The sequence below is a fragment of the Rutidosis leptorrhynchoides genome, chromosome 3 (assembly GCF_046630445.1).
Source record: "Rutidosis leptorrhynchoides isolate AG116_Rl617_1_P2 chromosome 3, CSIRO_AGI_Rlap_v1, whole genome shotgun sequence".
NCBI lineage: Eukaryota > Viridiplantae > Streptophyta > Magnoliopsida > Asterales > Asteraceae > Rutidosis > Rutidosis leptorrhynchoides.
The window spans coordinates 68793403-68817035 of NC_092335.1; positions in this window are offsets into that span (position 1 = coordinate 68793403).

Below are 23633 nucleotides of genomic sequence, written 5' to 3' on the forward strand. Positions count from 1 at the left end.
GTGCATTTGTATTGTTCTTATTATATGGTTGGCTCTGCCACCTAAATTATATATGGTCGACACTGTCGCCTAACTATCATTTATGTTTACTAACTTTTATTAACTTCACTAACATTTATATTTATGTTATTTAAGTTATATATGGCCGGTTATACCGCCTGAATTATATTTTCTGTAATCTAACTCTTATTAACTTCACTAACATTTATATTTATGTTATTTAAGTTATATATGGCCGGTTATACCGCCTGAATTATATTTTCTGTAATCTAACTCTTATTAACTTCACTAACATTTATATTTATGTTAATAAGACCTCATGATTGTACGCAACATGTCATTTGACAACACGGTACTTTATGTACGCAACACGTCATTTGACAACACGGTACCATGGGTCGAGATTAATTCCGATCAATACGAATACGACGGGGTCTTTATATGTTATCTAACATTTATGATTACTTATGCAATTAATCATTATTTATTTCATGCATACTAATGTTTATTCTTAAATTTATAATTTTAAAAGTTAAAATAAAAAAGTAGTTTGTACTTTTATTAAAAGTAAATCTTAAAAGTTAAAATACAAAAAGTAGTTTGTATTTTTATTAAAAGTAAATCTTAAAAGTTAAAATAAGAAAAAGTAGTTTGTATTTTTATTAAAATTATATCTTAAAAGTTAAAGTAAGAAAAAAAAGGGGATGGTAAAATGGAATAGTTTTTTTGTCAAAAATGAAGTATTGAAAATGAAGTGGTCTCCTTCTATAACTAAAAAAAAATATACTTTTATCAAATGAATTTTTTTGTGGCCGACAATTTCAAACACGAGTCCGTGTTTAGTTTATCAAGAATATCTCTTGCTTTGGTGAAAGGTCACGATCACGATATCAGGTGTTGTGAAAGAATTAAAAAATTGGTCAAGTGGCCTTTTTAAAAAACTAGAAAAAAAATTTAAACAAAAAGTTTTTTTATATATTTATAATTTACGGGTAACGTAAAAAAAAGGAAGTTTTTTTTTTAAAAAAAAAACAAAGAAAGTGTTTAAATGAGTTTTACAGAAAGGGGGAAAGCAAAGTAAAAAAAAAACTTTTTTCCAAACAAAGGTAAATGAAAGTAGGACTTAATACAAGAAAAAAGTAAACATCTCCTAGACGTGATAAAATATATCAATGATAAGTATTAGACTTGATGAGCTAAATGTGACAAAAATGTTTCAACATGTCTTATGTTAATTTTCTAAAATAAGTTATTATTATTCCGAGTTTAACACATATACATATGTTAATTAAAAACAACCTTTTTGTTCTTATGTAGTGTTGGGTTGCAATTTTGGTTGTATGCCATAATTCCATCCAGTAGAGTGACAATAGAAAACTTTTGATGATAATCAATAAAAAACTTTTTTTCCAAACTTGTCAAATGTTTTGTTAAAAACGTGACCGTTGAAAAAAGGAGGTTGAATAATAAAACTTAAAAAACAAATTATTTTTTTTAAGAGTGTGCATCAAAATGGCCCGTTTAACAATGGGGAATAAAAATATAGTCAAATTGTTTCAACGAACAAGGGTTCAATTGGATGTCTCTTAAAAAAAAATCCGCGGGTACGGGTGATGGATCCAATGGATCCGCATCCACGACCCGCGGGTGCTATCCCTAACTGTGACAAGTACAAATCAACTAAAAGTCTAAAAAATAAATGCTCTTATAGGGACCAAATGTTCACAATAATTGCCTAAGCTAGATATGAAACAAATAGTTCATAAAAAAAAAAAAAAAGGGTCGTTGTGCGTTTTCGGGATGATAGCCGAAATACACTTACAAAAGTAGGTCAGCCGTCAATTCTTTATGGCCATATCAACGTAGATCAATAAAATCATTTATGGTTTTGATAAAAGATTAATTAAAAATTAATTTTTTTTTGGTCTTGGATTCTCGGTAACAAAAGCAAAGGTTGTTTTTGGTTGCCACAACAAACAAGACAGAGGTTGTTGACTTTTGTTGTTAAACATGGCACAAGTGAACAATAACAGTAGATTATTGTTTTTGAAAAGAATAATGATGCGTTAATTTTATTGTATAAAATAAAATTAAAGAAAATGATTTTCATTGATGACTATGAACAAACGCAAACAAAGTGTTTGTGGTATTTGGTGATTAAAAAAAAAGTGCATCTAAAGCTTCTACTGAAAATAATATGCATCTAAAGCTTCTACTGAAAATTAATGTGCAAGGTACAACGTATAACTATATGGTCAAATTCATTTGAGCCTTCGGAGTCACAAGTATATGATGTATATATATATATTACTCAATTAACAAAATAGTAAATCTAAATTAATTCATATGAATAGTAAAACGAAATTAATTAATTTACTATTCACATAAAAAAGCGCATATGATAAAAAGCGCATCGCATATGATAAGCGCATATGATAAAAAGCGAATATGATGAAAAGCACAACGCATATGATGAAAATCGCATATGATTAAAAGCGCATATGGTGAAAAACACAGCACATATGATTAAAAGCGTATATGGTGAAAAGGATATATGATAAAAAAAAAAACACATATGGTGATTTATAAAAAAAAAAAAAAAAAACACATATGGTGATTAATGGAAAGCACATATGGTGATTAATGAAAAGTATATTGTGAAAAAGAATCACAAATGTTTCTTGAAAGAATTCAAGGTAAGATATATGAACCAATTCATCCATCATGTGAACCATTTTGATATTTCATGGTTCTAATAGACGCATCTAGCGGATGGTCTCATATTTGTATGTTATCAAGCCGTAATATGGCATTTGCAAAGTTTCTTGCACAAATTATTAAATTGAGAACACATTATTCTGATTACACCATTAAAAGGATGAGACTTGATAATGCCGGTGAGTTAACATCTCAAGCATTTAATGATCATTATATATCTACAGGGATTGTTGTTGAACATCCAGTTGCTCATGTGCATACACAAAATTGGTTTAGCTGAATCAATAGATAAACGCTTACAGCTAATAACTAGACAATTGATAATGAGTACAAATCTCTCAATATTTATATGTGGACATGTAAATTTACATGCTGCGACATTAATTCGCATTATACCATGTGAAAGTCGTAAATATTTTCACTTAATACTTGATTTTGGCCAAGAGCCAAATATTTTCTACCTTAAAACATTGGTTGTGCAGTGTATGTTCCAATTGTATCACCACAACACAATAAAATGGTTCTTCAAAGAAAGATGATAATATATTTTGGATATAAAACATCTTCAATCATAAGATATATTGAACCCATGATGGGTGATGTTTTTACAGCACGTTTTGCTGATTGTCATTTTAATAAAACATTGTTCCCTAGATTAGGGGGAGAAATAAAAATAAAAAATAAAAAATAAAATGATGCTTCATGATGCGAACATCAATTAAGGTATATTGAACTCGCACAAAAGAATGTGAAACGAAAGTTCAAAAATAATGCATATGCAAGAACTTGCAAATTAATTACTTTATGCATTTACAGATATAAAAAGGTGACTAAATCATATATACCAGCGATAAATGCTCCAGCTCGAACTGAAATTCCAAAAGCTGGCAATAATGTCACTGTTGAGTCTTTGCCACGCATCAAACGTGGAAGATCAATTGGTTCCGAAGATAAAAATCCTCGAAAAAGAAAATCAGCTGATAATGAGGTAAGAGAAAGTGTTCAAGAAGAACCACAAATCAATATTCCTTCTGCAGAGGATATTGATAAATGTAAATACTAAAATTGCGATAAATTATGCAATATTATGAAACCGAAATGAAACTAAAATCTCTATGAGATATTTTCATATAATGTTACAATGACATCATGAATAAAGATGATGATCTGGAACTAAAATCTGTCATTGAATATACAAAATGGACATGATTGAGCTCAATGGAAAGGAGCAATAAGAGCTGAATTAGAATCGCTCGATAAAAGAAAAGTTTTCGAATCAATCGTTATCACTTTTAAAGATGTGAAACGTATGGGATACAAATGAATTTTTATCCGAAAAGAAATGTGCAAATGAAGTTACAAGGCAAAACTAGACTTGTAACTCAATATTTCCCACAAAGACCAGAAATGAATTAGGAGGAAAAATTATCCTCCTGTAATGGATACAATTACTTATTAGATACTTAATCAACCTGGTAGTTATTTAAATGCATCTCATGAATGTTGTTACTACTTATCTGTATGGATCACTTAATAGTGATATATATGAATATACCTAAAGGGTTAAGGTATCATAAGCATCTAATGTAAAACCCAAGGGAATATATTCCATTAAATCACAAAGATTTCTAAGTGGGTTTATACAAACGGGACGTATGTGGTATAACCGATTAAATGACTACTTGATAAAAAAAAGGTATAAATATAAACTTATTTTGCACGTATGTTTTATAAAAACAATGTTCGGATATGAGATCGTAGTTGTTTATGTCAATGTTCTTAACATCATATGAACAAATAAAGAGATCTATGAAATCATTCAACTTCTAAAGAATTATTTTGAAATGAAAGATCTTGAAAAAACCAAGTATTACCTTGGATTGCAAATTGAGCATATGCCTAATGGTTTACTTGTACATCAAACAACTTATACCGAAAAGATTTTAAAACATTTTTTTTAAAGACAAACTCATTGTTGTTAGATCACTCAATATTGACACTGATCTATTTCATCCCTGCGAAGATCATGAAAATTTTAACAGATCGGAAGTTCTATATTTTAGTGCAATTGAGGTTCTTATGTATCTTATAGATTATACAAGATCTGACATTTCTTTTGCAGTTAATTTGTTGACAAGGTTCAGCTCAGCCCCTACCAAAAGACATTGGAATGGGATCAAACAAATAGTTTGATACCTTCGGGGAACTACTGATTTATAATTATTTTATTCTAACAACTCGAAACAAGATTTGTTTGGTTATACAGATGCAGATTATTTATCCGATCTACATAAAGCTAAATCTCAAACTGAATATGTATTCCTAAATGGAGGCACCGCAATATCATGACGTTCTCAAAACAAACACTTGTTGCAACATCATCAAATCATGCCGAAGTGATTGCATTACATGAAGCTACTCGGGAATGATTTTAGTTAAGATCAATGATACAAATCATTATTGATTCTTGTGGACTAGAACGCTATAAAAGTCTAACAACTATCTATGAAGATAATACAGCTTACATAGTACAAATGAAAGAAGAGTATCAAAAAATGACAGAATAAAACATAAATGCTGACGAGGCGCTAAAGTTATAAACAGTCTCAACGGTCATAAGTTTGATGGAAAAGAATGGTATATTAGTAAGGCTCAGAAAAAGACTGAAAGGGAATAGGAATTGAAACAACAGTTTGAACAAACCATGAAGGAGACTGTAGACAAATCACGTGGACCAAACTTGTACATAAAAGATTTAGATGATACAGTTTCAGATGAAAACCTCAGATTCTTCTCATATACTCAAGATCTCGTAAAAGACAACCAGATTAAAATGAGATACATTCAATCAACAACTCTGTTGATCTTTATACCAAAGCACTGTCAATCGCTGTTTTTCAAAACATACATTCACAATATTGGCATGAGGCAAGTTCAAAAGATGTGACGACTCAGCGTTGTCTACTTGAGGGGGAGTCAACTCTATGCTGCACTCTTTTTTCCTTAGCTAAAGTTTTATCCCACTGGGTTTTCTTTAGCAAGGTTTTTAACGAGGCAGTATTAATTGCTCTTTAAAAAAAAAATTACCATCCAAGGGGGAGTGTTGTAAATTTAGTAGTAAAATATGGATGGTAATTAGTCAAATATGGATAGTAAAATTTGTACTATATATATGTGGATAATGAACACACATATACACACCATTTTCTTACATATAAGAAATATACTCTCTCTCTCTTCCATTACTACTCTCTCATATTTAAGGATTGTATAGGCTTAGGTCAAAATTAGTTATAAGCCTACTGAATTATAACAAAAATAACATTATTTATCATCATTCATTCATTTATTACTCCGTATTACTGTATTTAATGTATTTAAATAAATAATTTATGATAATAACTCACACTTATCAATTGAATAACATAAGGGATATATAAGGGGGGGGGGGGGAAAGAACACACATAGATGGAACAATTTTCTGTATATTTTACTCGTTAAAATACATTGTTCAAATGAAACCGATGCTTACAAAGTCTTATATATACTAGAGTAAATAACAAAGAAAAAACTACCTAGTAAACCACTAAGATATCCTTTGTTATGATTAAGAGGGATCGTCTGGACGTTGGTAGACAGAAATTTGTGAGAAAATAACTCTATTACTCACAAGAATAGATTACAGAGTATTACAAAACTCTTACAAAAAAAAAATCTCAAACTAACACACTAGAAATTCTCACCACTCTCTAGGGATGTATTCACTCTTGGTTAGGATTACACTTTAACTCACACACACTAACTAGGTGTGGTTACACTTTTCTAAATAATTTACAAATGAGTTTTGCACCTCTATTTATAAAGAAAGTTTGAGGAGGTGGAATGTGTGAATGGTAGTTGTCAAAGTTGACTAGCCGTCATAGGTTTCAACTTTGCTTCTTCCACATGAGTTGTCAAAGTTGACTAGCCGTCATTGTTTTCAAGTTTGCTTCTTCTTTAACGACCCGTCCTAATCCATCTGGACGAATACATTACATTTGGTTACATCGCGAGGTACTTGACCTCTATATGATACATTTTACAAACATTGCATTCGTTTTTAAAAGACAAACTTTCATTACATCGAAAGTTGACGGCATGCATACCATTTCATAATATATCCAACTATAATTCACTTAATAATAATCTTGATGAACTCAACGACTCGAATGCAATGTCTTTTGAAATATGTCATGAATGACTCCAAGTAATATCTCTAAAATGAGCAAATGCACATGATGTTAAAGCGAAGGGGTACAAATTACTATTAATTTTTACTATGAAATACTATTAAATACGATACAATTTTACACAAGTTATTTATTTATTTATAGAGTGGATATACCTAAACCTTGCTACAACACTTATAGGCAGTGTATCTAATCGTACAGTAGCGTAGTTTTTAGTAAGTCCGGTTCGTTCACAGGGAACTAGCCAAGTTTAACGCTATATTTTTAAATATATAAATATATATATAAGTAGTATTATTATTATAAAAGGGGGTTTTTACCGTTTAGTGACCGGTTTGTCGATTTTAAAACTTTAGTCGCAGTTAAAAGGGTTAAAGCCAAAAAATAGGCTACAAACTTACACAAATGTACCGATGTCGCCCATAAACTTATTTTCGTCCTATTGTCGCCTACAAACTTATAAAAAATGTGCCGATGTTAACATTTCGTTACCGGTTACATGTTGAACCGGTAAAGTTAATTATTTAACTTTTTTTATTCATTTTATATGTCCAGATGTCGCCCATATACTTTCAGTTATGTTCCAATGTCGCCCATATACTTTCAGTTGTGTCCCGATATCGCCCATATACTTTCAGTTCTATTTCGATGTATCACCGACGTGTCTTGACTACTTAGAAGCCACGTAATCAACCATTTTGGTTGACGGTTAAAAAAAGTATTTTGTTTATATTAGCACATTTTTATAAGTTTGTAGGCGACAGTAGGACGGAAATGAGTTTGTGTGCGACATCGGTACATTTGTGTAAGTTTGTAGCCTATTTTTGGCTTTAACCCCAGTTAAAACCTAATGTAAAATATTAAAAATAAAAATAACTTAATTTAAAGCGTAAAGTAAATAACGATAATGAAATTGCGATAAATAAAAGTGCGATAAATAAAATGACGATAAATGAAATTGCGATAATTAAAAAGTACGATAATTAAAAGTGCAATAAATAAAATGACAGTAAATAAAAGTGCGATGAAATATGAAATAAAGGAATTATGCTTTTTTAAACTTCCGTAATCATGATGTTTGACGTGTTGATTTTAATTTATTACCATGGGTTAATTGTCCTTTGTCCTGGAATGTTCGATATGTCCATACGGTTTTGTCCATAATAGTCCATCAGTCATAAATATGAAGTGCGAGAGTCTTCGTCAAATTATCCTTATACCCGAAGTCAAATATTCCAACTAATTGGGGATTCAAACTGTAACAAGGTCTTAATACTTTGTTTAATGAATACACCAGGTTATCGACTGCGTGTAATCCAAGGTTTTACTACTTTGTTAACAATTACACCAATTACCCTTGAATGTAATCCACCCCTATTTTAATGAGTCCATTAACTATTAATCAATTCTCGTATCCGGTAAAATGAATGATAATTCGTATTTATAGATATCCCGCCCACCGTACCCGATTAAGCGTATGTGGTTATATATAGATACGTCAAATTGTAACCTTTATATTAAATTAACGAGGTATCATTTAGTTAATATAAAGCCCATTAATAGCCCATAGTCCAATTACCACAAGTGTCGTTCTTTTGTCCAAACCCCAATTATGGTCCAAAGCCCAATTACCCCGTCTTTAATATTTAGCTCAACATCACGATTACTTCAATTTAAATAAGCATAATAATAACTTAGCTATGAGACATTAATTTAAAAAGGTTGAACATAACTTACAATGATTAATAATAGCGCATCGTTACACGGACAGAATTTCGACTTACACACTTACAACATTCGCTAACATACCCTTATTATTATTAATCTTAAATTAAAATTAAAATTATAAATTTTATATATATATATATATATATATATATATATATATATATATATATATATATATATATATATATATATATATATATATATATATATATATATATATATATATATATATATCGTGAGAGATAGAGAGGATAGAAAAAGATGTATCAAATTCGGCCAAAACACGCAAAATTTATAGGACCTGACCCAACTTTTGGGGCCATGCGATCGCATGGGTTTTGTTCTTCCAGGCCATGCGATCGCATGTCCAGCTGGATCCAGCCCAAATGCTTTTGTTCGCTAGTTTGTCGACGTTTTTAATATATAATATATATATATATATATATATATATATATATATATATATATATATATATATATAATTTTAAGAATTAATTATATATTATATTATATTCATGTGCATAGTTGACTTGTAATTTTTAGTCCGTTGCGTCGCGCGTTGAGAGTTGACTCTGGTCCCGGTTTTTCGTACGTCCTTGCGTACAATTTAATATCTTGTATTTTTCATTTTGCGGCTCGTACTCTTGTAACTTTTAGACGTTTCTCATTAATAAATTGAACCTCGTGATTTGTACTTTGTACTTTTTAGCTTTTTGGTCGTTTGCGTCTTCAAATCGTCGAATCTGTCTTTCGTCTTCACCTTTTAATATTTAAACGAATATCACTTGTAAATAGAACAATTACAACTAAAAGCTTATCTTTCTTGAGGGATAATGCTATGAAATATATGTTCATTTTTAGCATTATCAAATATTCCCACACTTGAGCGTTGCTTGTCCTCAAGCAATATAGTCTTGAAATAAAAATACTAGAATCACTTCTTTATTCTTCACACTTTGTACATCAGTGATTTCGATTTGGCGGTATGAACAATGATAGTAACGTTGTGGTTTACAGTCCCACATGACTATGAAAGTTTAGATCCTTAAGGAAATTGGATCTTTATGAAAACATTTGATCTTTTGAATATACAATCTAGCTTTTACCCTAGATAAGTTTTCCGGAATAACCCTTCACCGGTGTTTGCAAATTGTTTTTGTAGATTTTGTGGGTTTCAGATTTGAAAATTTTAGCTCAAAACTTGCGATTTTGTGTCACCCACTTGCTAACCTTGTATTAAGAAAGCAACACGTCCAGTATACTTGCTCCGTATATTACCTTTCGGTAAACTACCGTCCGATTGTAAAGGAAAGCGTTGAACAAGCAACTGTTAAGGCAATGTCTCGTGACATGCTTTTGATTATGGTCTATATCGTGTCGGATGCAATTACTATCCTTTGTAGGAGCAATAGTAAAGATCACCCTATAGTTTTCGGTCTGGCACAAGGTCCTGTCTTCGACCATGCTATGCAACCACCGTTCTTACGGTTGACACCCGATTTGGTTCAGGTGACCTAATGAATTCCAGGTGAATTCCTAGGATTTTACGTTCATTGGTAATGAACGCATTGAAAATGGGTTTTTAGAAAACAAATCGGTTTGTAATTTGATCAAAATATTTTCTCGTTCAAGCTCGAGTTTAGATATCATTGAATTCCATGAGTTTGAATTCTCAATCTTTAAGGTCAATCTCAAGGATTGAGTAATATCAGTCTTAAAAGCTGATTTTTGATCTTTAAGGAGATTATCCTTTCTGGGGATCTGATTCATTAGTCTTATAAGCTAATTTGCATGGTGTCTCCCATTGTACGAGACAGATCCTCTCATGGTTAGGATAAGTCTGACCACTTGGCGACCCTGTTTGATGCTGAGGTCCGTGGATTTCCAGCTGATTTTCGAGAAAACTTTTCAAGGTTTTTCGTAGACTCTACAACTGGTCTGGACGACAACTTCCTGATCTAAATCAAGAAGCGCGTGTCTTTTTCTCGGAAGACTTTACTTCCTTTTAAATCAAGTGGCACATTTCTTTCAAATATATTATAAGAAATCGGGTAAAACTAATAAAATTGTCCAAAAAAAAAGTATCTTCAATTATTTGTACAAAAATATGTGATATATGCTCTATATAATTTGGTAAATTTTTCCCACACTTGGATCTTATTTTCCTTTCTTTGCCTTTTTATTTTCCTCTATTCCGTTTTAAATGAATTCAAGCATTTTGAGTTGTTTCTCAATTTATGTCCTTTCCGAGGTAACAATAATTTCGGTGTTAACACTTAGTTTTATCGTTCATAAATATGTATAAACATAATTTTGAGTTGATTTAGTTGAAAACTTTGAAAATTTTTACTAAAATTGGGTAGTCAGTATATAAGACTAGGGCTGTTCTTTATTATCAGAGAGCACTAGATTCTAATACAACTACTGCGTTACTAGTATTTTTAATGGTAACCAAATGTATAAGTCAAAAATTTAAAAATCCAAAAGAATTTAACCCTTCTCACATTTAAGATCTTGCAATGCCCTCATTTGCAATAAATCAGTACAATTTAAATTATTGAGGGTGATTAGCGTAGAAAAATGATTAAATTTTACCAAAGTTTCCAAACATATTGGCGTTTGTTTGTTGAATGATAAATAGTGCACATCATTTGTTCATTCCGTCTTGTTGTTACATCACATTTGTTTTTCGTTTTGTCGTCAAAATTAGTAGCTTTTGCTGAACTTAATGTCAGTCTTTGAAAATGCGCTGTTTTACCCTGTTGTGTACATGAAATAAAATACATACAATACAAATATAAACATGCATGGTAATTTGAAATGGGACTTAACATCCCACTTTCAAATCCAATATGAAATATTAGTACACAAAAAAAAAATTTAAAACTTACATTAAAGTATCACAATATTATATGTTTTAAACATAAGTAAATAAAAATAATAAAAGATAAAAATCACTAACGGAAACTGTATCAATCTGGATAGGGGTTCCAGTTCATGTCCTCGGTCGGGTTCCACGGTTGGTTATAGGTGTACTGATAGGCCTGGTTAGGGTCGTAGAGAGTAAATGGTGGTCGCATATCGGGCTGGTGTGGCGGATAGTAAGAAGGTCGGGTCGGTACGTAGTTATTTGGTACCTGAGGTGATAGCTGGCTCATGATCTGATGCTGATGATAGTGCCATCTATCATGCTGTCGTTGCCTGGAATGCTCGTACACATTCTCGGCGTGCCACTGCTCGAACTGACTATATCTAGCCTCGTTTGTCATTTTTACCTCATCTATACGCTGATAAACGTCAGTAACAGCCTCCCTAATGACATCCCTAATGTCATCCGGTTCCTTCATTTCCTCATCTGAACCTCTCTCTACCTGTGGATGACGACCATCATATGTGTGATGACCCGGAAATTTCTGACTAAATTTAAACTTTATCTTTAAATGATTTAATATTTTTGACACGATAAATAAAGTCTGTAATGTTGAGTCTCAAAGTTTTGGAACTATATTCATGTAATCAATTATTCTTTGACTGTTCTCGAAGATTCACGAACAATATATATAACTTAATGTGAATATATATATATATATATATATATATATATATATATATATATATATATATATATATATATATATATATATATATATATATATATATATATGATTTCAAGTTATTTAGTAAACGATATTAACATTCGATTTTTGATTCGATTAATATTTAGATAAGTTAACTAAAACGTTTAAGATGAACCAGTAAAACACTAATTTGCTACAGTATTTTCGAATTGCTACAGTACCCGAAAAGCTCAGTGTTTTCGAAAATCACTATTTGCTACAGTAAAAAACTTTGCTACAGTATCTTTGCTACAGTAAAACACTATTTCAAAATGAAAATGTATATATTATATGTATATTAACAAATAGCGAGACGATGATTTATAGAAGTAAATGACCAAAACATTCGAAAGTTTAAGGTATACTATGAGTGGTATAGTTTATAGATAATTTAAGGCTATATTTTGACAAAGGTACGTGACACGAAACATAAAATGCAAGTTTTCTAAATGTACGAAAGGACGTTCAAAAAACCGAAAACGGAACATAAGTCGAGTGACGACGTACGATGATAATGCTAAAAACGAACATATATTTCATAGCATTATAGAAAGACAAGCTTTTAGTTGCAATTGTTCTATTTACAAGTGATATTCGTTTAAATAATAAAAGGTGAAGACAAAAGACAGATTCGACGAATTGAAGACGCAAACGACCAAAAAGCTCAAAAGTACAAAATACAATCAAAGAGGTTCCAATTATTGATAAGAAACGTCTCGAAATTACAAGAGTACAAGATTCAAAACGCAAAGTACAAGATATTAAATTGTACGCAAGGACGTTCGAAAATCCGGAACCGGGACCAGAGTCAACTCTCAACGCTCGACGCAACGGACTAAAAATTACAAGTCAACTATGCACATAAATATAATATAATATTTAAATAATTCTTATAATTATTTATATATTATATAAATAATAAAAATCCGTCGGCAAGAAAGACTCCAAAGTTTGTGAGCTGTAATTTCAAACTCCGCGACTCGCGGAGTTTGAAGGCAAAAAATGCCGCGAGTCGCGGAGCTCCAAATTCTGAAACTCCCTATAAAGCTCGCGCATTCTGATCGTAAAAAACATCCAATATATCCATCCATCTATCTAAACGTATATATTTATATTTATATTTTAATTTTAATTTTAATTTTAATTTTAATCCTAATAATAAGGGTATGTTAGCGAATGTTGTAAGGGTGTAAGTCGAAATTCTGTCCGTGTAACGCTACGCTATTTTTAATCATTGTAAGTTATGTTCAACCTTTTTAATTTAATGTCTCGTAGCTAAGCTATTATTATGCTTATTTAAAACAAAGTAATCATGATGTTGGGCTAATTATTAAAATTGGGTAATTGGGCTTTGTACCATAATTGGGGTTTGGACAAAAGAACGACACTTGTGGAAATTAGACTATGGGCTATTAATGGGCTTTATATTTGTTTAACTAAATGATAGTTTGTTAATGTTAATATAAAGATTTACAATTGGGCGTCCCTATAAATTACCATATACACTCGATCGGACACGATGGGCGGGGTATTTTTATGTACGAATAATCGTTCATTTAACCGGACACGGGAATGGATTAATAACCACTAGAATAATTAAAACAGGGGTGAAATTATGTACAAGGACACTTGGTATAATTGATAACAAAATATTAAAACCTTGGATTACACTTAGTCGACATCCTGGTGTAATTATTAAACAAAGTATTAAAATCTTGTTACAGTTTAAGTCCCCAATTAGTTGGAATATTTAACTTCGGGTATAAGGATAATTTGACGAGGACACTCGCACTTTATATTTATGACTGATGGACTGTTATGGACAAAAACCAGACGGACATATTAAATAATCCAGGACAAATGACAATTAACCCATGGGAATAAACTAAAAATCAACACGTCAAACATCATGATTACGGAAGTTTAAATAAGCATAATTCTTTTATTTCATATTTAATTTCCTTTATTTTATATTTAATTGCACTTCTAATTATCGCATTTTTATTGTTATTGTATTTAATTGCACTTTTAATTATCGTACTTTTTAATTATCGCAAGTTTATTTTATCGCACTTTTATTATTCGCAATTTCATTATCGTTATTTACTTTACGCTTTAAATTAAGTCTTGTATTTATTTATTATTTTACATTTGGTTTTAACTGCAACTAAAGTTTTAAAAATCGACAAATCGGTCATTAAACGGTAAAAACCCCCCTCTATAATAATAATATTACTTATATATATATATATATTTGTATTTTTATAAAAGTAAACTAATATAGCGTTAAGCTTTGTTTAAAGATTTTCCCTGTGGAACGAACCGGACTTACTAAAATTACACTACTGTACGATTAGGTACACTGCCTATAAGTGTTGTAGCAAGGTTTAAGTATATCCATTCTATAAATAAATAAATATCTTGTGTAAAATTGTATCGTATTTAATAGTATCTTCTTGTGAAATATAATAGCTATTTTATATACACCTCGCATAACTATCAAGTATTTTTGGCGCTGCTGCTGGGGAATAAATCTAGCTTAAAAGCCGGAAGCAACGCTAATATAAAAAATAAAATAAAAAAACCGAAAAAAATATATATATATATATAAATCTAGTTTTACGATTTTTATTTATAAAATTATAAAGTAGTTCTATTTTTATTTTAGTTTTTAAATATAAGTTTTTATTATATAAATATTTAGATTTTAAAACAGAAAAATATAAAACAGAAAATAAAAAAAAAAAACGTCAAATTTCAAAACTGTACCAGAGTTGAATTTTGGAACCCCGCGACTCGCGGGGCTTGCTGCTTTAAATACCGCAACTCGCGGAGACACTCTGACACACGTGACAGAACCCTAATTTCACATTAATTACGGATTTTATTATTATTATTATTAATAAACCCTAATTAGTTTAATTATTATAATTAGTTTAAGTTTTTTTTAAATTAAATTGTATTTTAAATTTTAATTAGTTTTATTATATATAAAATTAATAGTTTTATAAAATAATTAATATAAAAATAATATTTTTATAAAAATTGTACTTTTTACAACTTTTAGTTTATTTTTATATTTTGTCCCTTTTTAATCGTTTTAGCGTAATATTTGTATTTTTAGCTCATATTTAGTTTTAAACTTAGTTTTTGCCATAGTTATTTTTACTTCTAGATTTTTAGGCTTTGCCGTAGAATTCCTTAAGTGCTTTTTCTTTAGACTAAGATTTAGGTGCTTTAGAATTTTGCGACGCCTTTTTAAGTTTTAGTTTCTTTTTAAGTTATTTCCATTTGGGATATAGTTTTTCTTGTAAGCTTTAATATTTTTAGACGACTTTTTCCTATGTATCAATTATCATTCCAATTAGTAATCTCAATTTGCGATTATAATTTTAAGTTAGTTGTAGTAATAAGGTTAGGTTAGTCAATTGTTTTTAAGTTTTATAAGTTTCTTTTATTTTTCCGTCACCTTTTATTTTTCAACCATTTTTCTTTTTCGACCTTTTTCGACGAACTCTTTTTCTTTCTTATTTCTCGATATTCTAGTTTTAGGACATAGATTTTTATTCTACTTCTTATCTAAATTTCTTAAAATTACGAAAATTTATTTTAAGTGGTTAAATTAATAGACATCAAAATTTTCTGGTTCGTAGTAATAGTTGGATTTGTACGTGGACCGGGTTATTGGAGCCAAACAGTCCTCAATTATATTGAGACCAAACGAATCCTGCCCCTCTGCTGCATCTTTTGGCTATTCGAAACGTGGGCAAAATCAGAAAAGTCTATTGATTGGATAACTTATTATAATTTTTCTTTCCTTTTAAAAACTAATAGGATATTCAGTGAATGCACCGAGCAAGACGTTCACCACCTTTTGTACGTTCACCACCTGTAACTAGATCAAGACATTTAGCAAATATTACTGCCGTTGATTTTTCTTTAGAATCGTCATCCAGTCGACCAAGTACTCCAGTTCAAATTTCCGATAATCCATTTTTTGAACCCGACCTCACAATTGAGAATCCGGAGAATATTCAGGAACGATTCATAGATCCTGAACCACTAAACTTTCCTCCGGAACCACCAATCATTCAAACAGAGATTGTTGAGGAACGAACCATTAAATCAGAATCCTCTAGTGATTCCGATTCAACAAATTCAATTATGGAGAATCTGGAACCTTTAAGTATGGAAGACCGAATGAGAGCTAAACGCACTGGCCAAGGTCACGCAATTACTCATCCAGACATTAATGCGCCAGATTATGAAATCAAAGGACAAATTCTACACATGGTGACTAATCAATGCCAATTTAGTGGTGCGCCGAAGGAAGATCCAAATGAACATTTACGTACCTTTAATAGGATCTGCACACTATTTAAAATCCGAGAAGTGGAGGATGAACAGATATATCTCATGTTATTTCCCTGGACTTTAAAGGGAGAAGCCAAAGATTGGTTGGAATCGTTACCTGAAGGGGCGATTGATACATGAGATGTTTTAGTTGAAAATTTTCTTAAACAATTCTTTCCTGCATCTAAAGCCGTAAGACTTCAAGGAGAAATTGTTACGTTTACACAGAAACCAAATGAAACTCTATATGAGGCGTGGACTAGATTTGGAAAGTTGCTAAGAGGATGTCCGCAACATGGTTTAGACACCTGTCAAATAGTACAAATATTCTACCAAGGATACGACATCACTACAAGGAAAGACATAGATATAGCAGCTGGTGGTTCTATTATGAAGAAAACCGAAACTGATGCTTACAAAATTATTGATAACACTGCTTCCCACTCACATGAGTGGTACCAAGAAAAAGATATCGTTAGATCATCTAAAGCAGCTAGAGCCGATTCTAGCCATGACTTAGATTCCATTTCCGCAAAGATAGATGCTGTCGAGAGACGAATGGAAAAGATGACTAAAGATATTCACTCAATACGAATTAGTTGTGAGCAGTGTGGAGGACCACATTTGACAAAAATTGTCTCAGTATTGAATTAACAATGGAACAAAGAGAAAATATTTCATACATAAACCAAAGACCTGGAAATAATTATCAGAATAATTATCAACCGCCAAGACCTATTTACAATCAAAACCAGAATTATAACCGAAATATTCCATACAACAACCAACAAGGTCCTAGCAATCAACAAGTATCCAATAATAATTACAATCAGTAAAGACCTAATTTTTAAAACAAACTACCACAACAAACCGATGATAAAAAGCCGAATTTAGAAGATATGATGACGAAGCTAGTTGAAACTCAAACGCAGTTTTTCACATCTCAGAAACAAACTAATGAACAAAATGCTCAAGCATTTAGAAATCAACAAGCTTCTATTCAAAATCTGAAACAAGAAGTAAGTAACCTAGCAAGGTTAATAGGTGAAAGAAAACCGGGAAGTCTACCTAGTGATACAAATGCTAACCCCCGGAATGAAACAGCTAAAGCCATTACCACAAGAAGTGGTACAACACTTAAACCACCTGAAATACCTGTAACTTCTGATGAAGCTATTCCTACTCCACAAGAACCACAACCTGATCAAGATAAGGAAAAAGAACCGGTAGTTGAGAAGGTTAATGAAGATAATACAGTTAAGGCTAAACCTTATGTTAAACCATACCAACCACCACTTCCTTACCCGAGTAAAATGAAAAAAGAGAAACTTGAAGCCGAGCAATCCAAATTCTTGGATATGTTTAAACAGATAAATGTAAATCTTCCTTTCATTGACGTGATTTCAGGAATGCCTAGATATGCTAAATTCTTGAAAGATCTAATCTCAAATAGAAAGAAAATGGAAGAACTCTCGGCTGTTACCATGAATGCTAATTGTTCAGCAGTGCTGTTGAATAAGATACCAGAAAAACTATCTGATCCAGGAAGTTTCACGATTCCATGTTTTCTGGGTAGTCTTAGTTCAATAGAAGCATTAGCAGATTTAGGTGCTAGTATAAATCTAATGCCGTATTCACTATACGCTAAACTAGACCTTGGAGAATTGAAATCAACCAGAATAAGCATACAACTAGCCGATAGATCAATAAAATATCCTAGAGGAATAATGGAGAACATGCCAGTTAAAGTTGGTACTTTAGTATTTCCAGTAGATTTTGTTGTTCTGGACATGGAAGAAGATTCTCAAGTTCCTCTCATATTAGGAAGACCATTCTTAAACACGGCTAAAGCAATGATAGACGTGTTCGGTAAGAAATTGACCCTAAGTATAGAGGATGAGAGTGTTACCTTTTCAGTTGATAGAGCAATGCAACAACCATAATCTGCAGATGATACATGTTATTATATTCAAACTATAGATGCACATGCAGAATTATTAGAAGAATTTCCAGAATTACAAGGAACAGGAGAATGTTCTTTAGGAGAAGGTAATGAACCAATTGATGAAGCTGAAATGTTAGCTACACTTATAGCTAATGGATATGAACCAACAACAGAAGAAATTCAAATGCTAAAAGAAGAAGACAGATATCGATACAAATCATCGATAGAAGAACCTCCGAAATTAGAGTTAAAGCCACTTCCAAACCATTTGGAATATGCTTATTTACATGGTGAATCTGAATTACCTGTAATAATATCGTCTTCTCTTACTGAAAATGAGAAATCACAACTCATTTCTGTGTTGAAAGCTCATAAACCAGCCATTGCATGGAAGATTCATGATATTAAAGGAATAAGTCCTTCGTATTGCACACATAAAATCCTTATGGAAGAAGGTCATAAAACGTATGTGCAACGCCAACGAAGACTAAATCCTAATATGCAAAATGTAGTTAAGAAAGAGATTATTAAACTGCTAGATGCAGGTCTAATTTATCCAATTTCTGATAGTCCATGGGTAAGCCCAGTTCAATGCGTGCCTAAGAAGGGTGGCATGACTGTCATTACAAATGAAAAAAATGAGCTTATTCCTACTAGAACTGTAACAGGATGGCGTGTGTGAATTGATTATAGAAAATTAAATGACGCCACCAGAAAAGATCACTTTCCCTTACCTTTCATTGATCAAATGTTGGAAAGATTAGCCGGAAATAGTTACTATTGTTTTCTAGATGGATTTTCCGGATATTTTCAAATTCCAATAGCACCCGAAGACCAAGAGAAAACCACATTCACGTGCCCTTATGGTACTTTTGCTTACAAACGCATGCCATTTGGACTTTGCATCGCCCCTGCAACCTTTCAAAGGTGTATGATGGTGATTTTTCATGACATGATAGAAGAATGCATGGAAGTTTTCATGGATGACTTTTCAGTCTTCGGTGATACATTTGAAACATGTCTAGCTAATCTGGAACGAATGCTTATTAGATGCGAACAATCAAATCTAGTACTTAATTGGGAGAAATGCCATTTCATGGTTAAAGAAGGCATCGTTCTTGGTCATAAAATTTCAAAAGAAGGAATTGAAGTGGATAGAGCTAAAGTAGATGTAATTGCTAAACTTCCACGTCCCACCAATGTTAGAGGAGTTAGGAGTTTTCTAGGGCATGCCGGTTTTTACCGACGTTTCATAAAAGATTTTTCTAAAATTGCCACTCCTATGAATAAACTCCTAGAAAAGGATGCTCCATTCATCTTTTCAGATGAGTGTATCAAATCTTTTAATATTCTTAAAGAGAAACTCACTAATGCGCCGATCATGATAACACCAAATTGGAATCTACCATTTGAACTAATGTGCGATGCAAGTGATTTTGCAATGGGAGCCGTTTTAGGACAAAGGATTGAAAAATGATTTCAACCTATATATTATGATAGTAAGACGTTACAAGGAGCACAAACGAACTATACAACTACTGAAAAAGAACTCCTTGCTATTGTCTTTGCTTTTGACAAATTTTGATCATATCTCGTTCTAGCAAAAACGGTGGTCTATACCGACCATTCTGCTCTTAGATACCTATTTTCAAAACAAGATGCTAAACCAAGATTAATCCGTTGGATCTTACTCTTACAAGAGTTTGATATTGAAATCCTAGATAAAAGAGGAGCAGAAAATCTCGCCGCTGATCATCTTTCTCGTCTTGAAAATTCCGAATTAGAAGTTCTAAATGAATCGGCCATACAAGACAACTTTCCTGATGAATATCTATTGAAGATAGATTATAAAGAAATTCCATGGTTTGCAGACTATGCAAACTACTTAGTTTGTGGATTCCTTGAAAAAGGATTATCGTACCAAAGACGAAAGAAATTCTTCAGTGATATAAAACACTATTTTTGGAAAGATCCACATTTGTTTAAAAGTTGTCCCGATGGAATAATACGCCGATGTGTATTTGGAGATGAAGCTAGTAAAATATTAAACCATTGTCACACAGGACCAACAGGAGGGCATTATGGACCTCAACTAACAACAAGAAAAGTTTATGATGCTGGATTCTATTGGCCTACAATTTACAAAGACGCACACCTTCTTTGCAAATCCTGTGATGCTTGTCAAAGGGCCGAAAAAATAAGTCAACGTGATGAAATGCCACAAAATGTCATCCAAGTATGTGAAGTATTTGACATTTGGGGTATTGACTTTATGGGTCCATTTCCAAAATCTCATAATAATCTCTATATTCTCGTAGCCATTGATTATGTATCTAAATGGGCGGAAGCACAAGCTCTCCCAACTAACGATGCACGAGTTGTAGTCAATTTTTTAAAATGTCTTTTTGCAAGGTTTGGAACACCGAAAGCTTTAATAAGTGATCGGGGTACTTGATGTTTGCAGCGGGGTATACAAAATAGCTATTAAATTTTACAAGAAAATACTATTAAATACGATACAATTTTACACAAGATATTTATTTATTTAGAGAATGGATATACTTAAACCTTGCTACAACACTTATAGGCAGTGTACCTAATCGTACAGTAGTGTAGTTTTTAGTAAGTCCGGTTCGTTCCACAGGGAATCTTTTTAAACAAAGCTTAACGCTATATTAGTTTACTTTTATAAAAATACAAATATATATATATATAAGTAATATTATTATTATAAAGGGGGGTTTTTACCGTTTAATGACCGGTTTGTCGATTTTAAAACTTTAGTCGCAGTTAAAACCAAATGTAAAATAATAAATAAATACAAGACTTAATTTAAAGCGTAAAGTAAATAACGATAATGAAATTGCGAATAATAAAAGTGCGATAAAATAAACTTGCGATAATTAAAAAGTACGATAATTAAAAGTGCAATTAAATATAATAACAACAAATAAAAGTGCTATAATTAGAAGTGCAATTAAATATAAAATAAAGGAAATTAAATATGAAATAAAAGAATTATGCTTATTTAAACTTCCGTAATCATAATGGTTGACGTGTTGATTTTAGTTTTATGCCCATGGGTTAATTGTCCTTTGTCCTGGATTATTTAATATGTCCGTCTGGTTTTTGTCCATAACAGTCCATCAGTCATAAATATAAAGTGCGAGTATCCTCGTCAAATTATCCTTATACCCGAAGTTAAATATTCCAACTAATTGGGGACTTAAACTGTAACAAGATTTTAATACTTTGTTTAATAATTACACCAGGATGTCGACAGAGTGTAATCCAAGGTTTTAATATTTTGTTATCAATTATACCAAGTGTCCTTGTACATAATTTCACCCCTGTTTTAATTATTCTAGTGGCTATTAATCCATTCCCGTGTCCGGTTAAATGAACGATTATTCGTACATATAAATACCCTGCCCATCGTGTCCGATTGAGTGTATATGGTAATCTATAGGGACGCCCAATTGTAAATCTTTATATTAACATTAACAAACTATCATTTAGTTAAACAAATATAAAGCCCATTAATAGCCCATAGTCTAATTTCCACAAGTGTCGTTCTTTTGTCCAAACCCCAATTATGGTACAAAGCCCAATTACCCAATTTTAGTAATTAGCCCAACATCATGATTACTTCGGATTAAATAAGCATAATAATAACTTAGCTACGAGACATTAAATTAAAAAGGTTGAACATAACTTACAATGATTAAAAATAGCGTAGCGTTACACGGACAGAATTTCGACTTACACCCTTACAACATTAGCTAACATACCCTTATTATTAGGATTTAAAATTAAAATTAAAATTAAAATATAAATTATATATATATATATATATATATATATATTACGTATATATTGAGAGAGAGATAGATATATGTTATGAAAAATGATCAGAATTCGGTTGGCTTTATAGGGAGTTTCAAACTTTGGGGCTCCGCGACTCGCGGCATTTTTTGCCTTCAAACTCCGCGAGTCGCGGAGTTTGTAAATACAGCTCACCAGCTTTTGGCTCTTTGTTTGCCGACAATTTATTTTATAAATATAATATATATATAATTAATATAATTAATTATATATTATATTATATTTATATATATAATTAACTTGTAATTTTTAGTCCGTTGCGTCGAGCGTTGAGAGTTAACTCATGTCCCGGTTCCGGATTTTCGAACGTCCTTGCGTACAATTTAATATCTTGTACTTTGCGTTTTGAATCTTGTACTCTTGTAATTTCGAGACGTTTCTTATCAATAATTGGAACCTCTTTGATTGTATTTTGTACTTTTGAGCTTTTTGGTCGTTTGCGTCTTCAATTCGTCGAATCTGTCTTTTGTCTTCACCTTTTATTATTTAAACGAATATCACTTGTAAATAGAACAATTGCAACTAAAAGCTTGTCTTTCTTGAGGAATAATGCTATGAAATATATGTTCGTTTTTAGCATTATCAGTACTCATTTTTGTAATAATCAACTTGAGAAAGTTCTTAAAAGATATGGAGTAACTCATAAAATCTCCACCGCATATCATCCACAAACAAGTGGACAAGTTGAAAATACCAACCGAGCTTTAAAACGTATTCTAGAGAAAACCGTAGGATCAAATCCGAAGGAATGGTCCATTAAATTGGAGGATGCACTCTGGGCTTTTAGAACAGCCTACAAAACTCCAATTGGAACCACACCTTTTAGACTTGTTTATGGAAAAGCATGTCATCTTCCAGTAGAAATTGAACACAAAGCATTTTGGGCTTCGAAGACATGTAATCTTGATTTACATGAAGTCGGACGTCTACGATTAAGTCAACTAAACGAATTAGAAGAATTAAGACATGAAGCATACGAAAATTCGTTAATCTATAAAGAAAGAACGAAGAAATGGCATGATAAAAGAATAAGAAGTTTAAAAGAATTTAAAGAAGGAGACAAAGTTCTTCTTTTCAATTCACGATTCAAGCTATTTCCTGGAAAATTGAAATCAAGATGGTCTGGACCATTCATAGTCAAAAGAGTTTTCCCATACG